The sequence below is a fragment of the Arvicanthis niloticus genome, chromosome 1 (assembly GCF_011762505.2).
Source record: "Arvicanthis niloticus isolate mArvNil1 chromosome 1, mArvNil1.pat.X, whole genome shotgun sequence".
In the NCBI taxonomy this organism is placed as follows: domain Eukaryota; kingdom Metazoa; phylum Chordata; class Mammalia; order Rodentia; family Muridae; genus Arvicanthis; species Arvicanthis niloticus.
The window spans coordinates 79,921,072-79,928,069 of NC_047658.1; positions in this window are offsets into that span (position 1 = coordinate 79,921,072).

The window sequence follows — 6,998 nt, forward strand, 5'->3', positions numbered from 1 at the left end:
CCCTTTACCTCCTAGTTCCTTGATAATAGACCTGCATTAATAATTAATTACAAGGGTCCTGAAGCTGTGGACTGTTTACAAAGATCTAGTGAAACAGTCCACATAAAATTCTTCTCATTGTCTCTGGCTTATAGCAGGGGCTCCATAAACATGGCCATCACTGTCTCCCCCAGTAGAGAGTTCCAACCAAGATGCATAAAAGAAGAAAATGACTTCTTAGGGTGTATTCATATCGAGCTACCTGAGAGCAGGGAGTGTGTGTTTAATCCTCATTACAGGGCATTGGCCTTACATCTGGAGCCAGGATGAACGGCATGAAGGGTCTTCAGAATGAACGAAGGTATTTGCAATGTTTTAACTTGGAAGGGTTTGTGGGCAACAGGCTTGTGGGTAGGCAGGGAAGACGTTCTATGTCTCCAGACAATGCACTTCATCATCCAACCACAGTTAAAATGTGGGGAGCACCCCACCTATAAAGACTCTGGATGCTTCGGCTTGCACGGTTTCATTGGAAGCTGCCCAGAACTGTAGCTGTTTATGTGCTAGTCTTGCCGCTGTATCTGCCAAGCTTCTGTCTAGTCTTACCCCGGCTTCCCCACTGGTCTGGTATATTTTATTCTGCTATAGCTGAAGCTGGACACTTTATAAACTAGAGATTTGTTCAGCTGACAATACTGGTGCTTAGGAGGGTCCGAATAGCATGGTACTAGTTAGTGTGTTGGCAAGGGTTTCCTGATTGTGTGTCACACTATGAGGGAGAAACAGGCACAGATCCAGCAAAAGAGAACAACTCTATGGAAAAAACCTCACTTTACAATAAACCAGCCTCCTGAGACCTGACTCCCTGACAAACTCGAATTAGCCCCTTCCAAGGTGCCCTGCCCCCATGACCTAAGCCACACCTCTTACAGAATCCACCACTTAATGCTGTCACATGGGGCTCACAAACTGTTGAAGACATGTGAGCTGTTTCCAAACCACAGCAGACATCTGCCAGCTCTTGTTCTGGGACATGATAGGGTCTAGTGCACACGTTATCACAATACTGAATTGTGAATCATGGCCACCCAACCCTGTGCCCACTTAACTTGAACTAGCATCTGTTTGGCCTCAAACTTACAATTTTCCCAGTTGAGCCTTTAGAGTACTGAGATTGGAGGCACGTTCTGTCACCACACTGAGCTAACTGCCCTCTCACTTTTAAAGAGATTATTTTCATTCATTCATTAATTAACCTGCTGCACATGCATGCAGGTGCCCATGGAGACTAGAAGAGGTTATCAAGTCTCTAGAACCTGAGTTACCAGTGGTTATGAGCCACCAAACAGAGTGCTGGGAAATGAACTTGGGCCTTGTATAAGAGCAGCATACACTCAACTACTGAGCCATCTCTCTAGCTCCTAAACACTTTCATGTTAAGTGTGCTAGTCACTTTTCTATTGCTGTGACAAATCACCATAACCAAGGCAACTCAGAGAAGAAAGCATTTGTTTTGGCTTGCAGGGTAAGAGTCCTTCATCGTGGGGAGACATGGCTGCCAAGGGCAGCTGTGTGGCACAAGTGGGGAACTGAGACATCACTTCTCAACTGCTGGCCCAAAGCAGAGAGAGTGGACTAGACCTGGGTGAAACTACAGTTCTCCAAGCCCACCCCTAGTGACATACATCCTCCAGCAAGGCCACTGCCCCTAAACCTCCCAAAACAGTGTCACCAACCAGACACCAAGTGTTAAAATGCCTGTGCCTGTGGCATAGATTTCTCAGTCAACCACCACAAAGTTTTGGTGCTGAACTGTCACATGACTGCACAGCCTATCTGAATCACCTGCAATGTATCTTTCAAGACTCCAGCATAGCCATCCTGACTGAGTGGGAAGGATATATTATCTGAACAGAAGAGCTGAGCAGAAGCCATGCTGCAGGGACCAGCACTGTTCAAAGCCTGTCTTCACCCTGGCTGCTGTTTTTCTCAGCAACACAAGATAAAGATGTTTGGGCTTGGAGGCCTTCTCTCCTCGAGGCCTCCAGGGGAAGCATCTGTCTGTGTGGGTGATGGGAATGGCAGTGACTTGGGCAGGATTTTTATTGTGCGTCTTAGGGACTGACTGTATTTATTTATGGGTCTGTGTCATATTGTTTAGTCATCGGATGACTGTGTGGAGCACAATGGAGGTGTCATGATACTCAGCCAGGAGACATAAAAGCTAAGAGGGTAGCGGTCCTGATCTCAGCAAGGACAGATTCTGTTCTCACTTATTTCTCATCACTTGTGTGCTGGCACCCTTTAACAGTTGTACTTATGTATTCGTTTTTAGTTTTTAACTGTTACTGTTTAAATTTAATTTTTTAACTTTTTTTGTGCATGCACACACAAATGTGTACGTGCCTGCTATTAGCGCACCTGTTGAGGTGAGAGGACAACTTTAGGTGTCATGTCCTCTTCTGCTATGTGAATCCCAGGGAGCAAATTCAGGTCACCAGCCTTGGTGGCAAGAGACTTTACCTGCTGAACCATTTTACTGGCCCTTCATTTATTTCTTATTCTTTGACCGTTGCATATATGTTTATATTTTATTTATATAAAATTTTATGGTAATTTATATATTAAATATATTTATAATTTTATTCCTTCTCACTCAAACTACTCCTTCTATTCCCCTCTCCTGCTGAAACCATTATTTACAAGTCTGCCCCTTCTTTGTGCATGCATTACTCACTGAGATTAAATAGGCTACCATGGAAGCACAGGGAGGAGTGCATTTACTGGAGCAGCATACCAGCAGCTACATCACTGAATAAACTGACATTCTTCCCAGAGCCACCTTCAACTGTCCCCTTATTCATTTTTTTTTATTTTTTTGAGACTGAGTTTTACATAGCCCAGTCTGCCTCCAAACTCACTATATAACTGAGGATAACCTTGAACTTCTAATAATCTTGTCACCAGGTCCTGAGCGCTGGGATCACAGGTGTGTACCACCACTGAGCTGTGTCCCCAGCCCCTTCTTAATGATTTCTAATGTTTTCCATGAAGTCTACCTTAAACACAACTCTAGGTTGTTTCATAGAATTGTTACAGGAGTACCAAATGCTATTATTTAATGTGTGTGTGTGTGTTGTGATGTAATGTGTATAGCTGTCTGTATAACTGCATTATGTGTGTTGGGGGGGTGTCTATGTGCATGCACAGAGAGATCAGGGGTTGATGTTGGTTGTCTTGTTTTAAGAAAGGGTTTTGTGGTAAATCTGGACCTCACTAGCTAGGCTAGACTGGCTGGTGAACATTCTTTAGGGACCCATATGTCTCTGTTTCCTCTCCCCAGTGTTGGGTTACAGACCACAGGGCCCACTTTTTATATCTGAACTCAGGTCCCTACACTTGAAGAGCAAGCACCTCACCAACTGAACCATTGCCCTAGCTCAATGAATATTATTTTGTTTATTTTAAACAGAGTCATAAAGCTGGAGAGATGGCTTAGTGGTTAAGAGCACTGGCTGCTCTTCCAGAGAGAGGTCCTGAGTTCAATTCCCAAGCAACCGCATGGTTGCTCACAACCATCTGTAATGGTATCTGGCGCCCTCTTCTGGCATTCTGGCGCCCTCTTCTGGCATTCAGGTGTACATGACGAAAGAGCACTCATACATAAAATGAATAAACCTTTTAAGAGAGAGAGAGAGAGAGAGAGAGAGAGAGAGAGAGAGAGAGAGAGAGAGAGAGAGAGAGAGAGAGAGAGAGATCATATAACAATATAGCCCGGGCATTGAGCCCCCAGTCCTCTGTCCTCAGCCTCCCAAATGCTGCAACCACAGCTGCCAGGGCCTGTACTTGGCTTAAGTCTTATCTTTATAGACATACTGTGTGCTCTATAGTGAGTCTACTTCTGTCTCTGTGCTTTGGCTCTCTTTCCCTGCCCTGTTCTCGGGGATCCTGAGGGTCCTAAGGATAAGGATGCTGAAAGGGGCAAAGTGGACAGAGCAGTTAGGAACATCAGATGCCACTGCTACTCCGCCATGAGCAGAATAATCTGAGGACACTTTGGAGACAGAGAAAATTAAAAACAAAAGAAACAAAACCAAAACCCTCTAAGTTGAAATACCTGCTTTTGCAGACTTTGACTTAAAAATGAAATCATTGCAGTGTAGCATACAACTGTAAACAAGTCAGCTCCTTACCTGGGTCTCATGGTAACTCAGGCCTGGCCTGTAATTCTCAAGCCACGTTCCAGAAGTGACTGCAGCCGGGGATCCGTTTAGCCCATGGCTGTAGCCAGAAGCAGTGGTTAGGTTTTAAAGCTCACCCTGCTGCTACATATTTTATTTCTTTGTAAGCTTTAAATATTTAAAAAATAGAAAACCTATAGATAAGTGAGATGTGGGGTACATGCCTGTGATCTAGGCATTTGGGAGGCTGGGGACTGAAAGATTGTGAGTTCGAGGCCAGCCTGGACTTACTATGTGATAAAATCTCATCTCAAACCAACCAACCAACCAACCAACCAACCAACCAACCAACCAACCTCCCTCAGCAAGGAAAACACCACACTGAATAATCTGTGAGGGTCATCCTCATCCTTTCCCTGTCCTTCATGCTTATACCTGTGAACACCCAAGGCTATTTGTGTGATGTGTGTGCTTTTTCCCAGAGTATTAAGCATGTCTCTGTATACAGAATTCATTTGGAGCAGGACTTGGCTCTGGGTCTAAAACCTGTTTGACATTTAAGTGTGTGCTCAGAGGAGCATTTTTCATAGCAGAATTCCAAAATCTGAACAACTTTTAGAAGCTGAAGGCGCAAAGGAGAAAAAAAAAAACAAAAACAAAAACCAACAACCCATCCAGAGCCTTTTCCCAAAGCTGAAATGTTTAAGTTGGGTGCAAATATGGCCCTGATGTTTCTGGAAGAGGGTGGGGTTAGTTAAGGGTGAAGGGCCTGGGGAACAGCGCCACCTTGTGGTCTCATTATTACTTTCGAGAACAGCTATGCCTGCAGTGCAAGCTTCCATCACTCTGGGGCGGAAATTTTGAACTTAGGACTTTGATTCTGAGACTGGGAGACATCTAGACTAGAACCTAGCCAGCGAGCCCAGCTGCCTGACTCAAACGACTTCATTAAAGACTACTCGGGCACAGCTACATGGTTGTTGAAGGAGGAGAGAAGAAGGTCGTGTGGCTGGCACTCATGGGACCCTTTGGATCTGGAAGAACAGGCAGAGAGCCTAGAAGAGTTGATGATTTCACAAGAGACGAATCAGCGCCCAAGCCGGGAAGCTCAGGAACCAAGCACTGGGAAGGCAGATGGGTGGTCACTCCTTACCTTAGCTCTGTCTTTAGCTGTCTGTTCATTTCTCCCGTTGTTGTCTCCCACCACCCGAACACAGGGTACCATGAAGGTAAAATAAGTTGGCAGTTCCTTAGAACATTGAAAGTCCCAGAGGCACCCAGAACTGTTCCCTTCCTCTCCTTCTCAGAGGGGACTCACAAGCACAACACATCTCTCTGTCTGATACAAAGATGACAGCCATCACAGGCAGGGGACACTTAAGTATTCATCTGTGCTTTTTCTTCTAACAGCTACATCAAAATAAATATAAGAAGCAGATAAAATTAATGGGGATAATATATTTTGTTTCATCCAACAGATATGATGTCTGGCATTCTAACATGTTATTCAAGTAGAATTCAGAGCTAGGCATTGTGGTACTCAACTGTGGTTCCAGCACTCGAAAGACTGAGACAAAAAGGATTGTGAACTGAAGGGTATCCTGGGCTAAAACAGAGAGATCACCTGGCAAACAAAGATAAGCAAAAGAGTAATGAGATCTTTAGCTCTGGGTTCTAAGGCTTTGGGATGCTGTATGTATTTTACTAGACTGGATCTCTCTCTCTCTCTCTCTCTGTCTCTCTCTCTGTCTCTCTCTCTGTCTCTCTCTCTCTCTCTGTCTCTCTCTCTCTCTCTCTCTCTCTCTCTCTCTCTCTCTCTCCAGAAGCAGTTAGCACACAGGATTCTTTGGTAGTTGGTACAAGGGACCGCCTTGACCTGGCAAAGTCACATAGGAGGCTTCCACACTGGGCCATGGTAGCTGTGTGAGATTTGGAAACTGAAGTGACAATGGGGATACTCACTGGCATGAGGAAGATGGCTTATCCATCCCTGTTCTGCTGGATCATGTGTCAACAGCTTGTCTGTCTCCCCTCCAATCTCCCCCAAAAGTTCAGGCAGGCAGGCACACACACACACACACACACACACACACACACACACACACACACACACGTGTACGCACGCACAGGTCTGGAGGCTGAAGGACAGCTTCAAATGTCTGTCCACAGGCAGTGCTCACCTGATTTTTGAGACAGATTGCTCCTGGAGCTCCCTGAGTAGTCCAGGCTGGCTGGCCAGTGAGTCTGAGATCTGCCTGTCTATGCCGCAGTGCCGTGGTTCCGAGCACACACCGCCATACTTGGCTTTTAAAAATGCTCGTTATTAATTGGGATTCTGGAGCCCCTAGTCGGACCCTCCTGCTATCAAGCCAGAGCTGTATTGACTGAGCAACTCTCTGGAGTTTTAAAGGACTGACAAAGTCAACAGCAGAACCTCTCTGGACACCTTCTCTGGATGCTGTAGAAAAATGTTCCAGGCTGACCCAGTGACCCCATCCCATAAGCCTCTGGGATCCAGTCCCACAGTAAATCTTCCACTGGGGCCCTTCACCTACCAGTCTTTTCTGAGACCCTCAGAGCCACAAAAGAAAGTGCTCACATAGCAAGTGTGTGCCAGGGACATTCCCTCATCCACACACCCTGGTGACAGACATTCCCCAGACCACAACCAGTTCAATCACACTTTCTCCCATTTTTTTTTTTGTTTGTTTGTTTTTGTCCTGACTGCCCTGGAACTCACTCTGTAGATCAGGCTGGCCTTGAACTCAGAGATCCACCTACCTCTGCCTCTCAAGTGCTGGGATTAAAAGCATGTGCCAACACCACTCAGATTTCTAG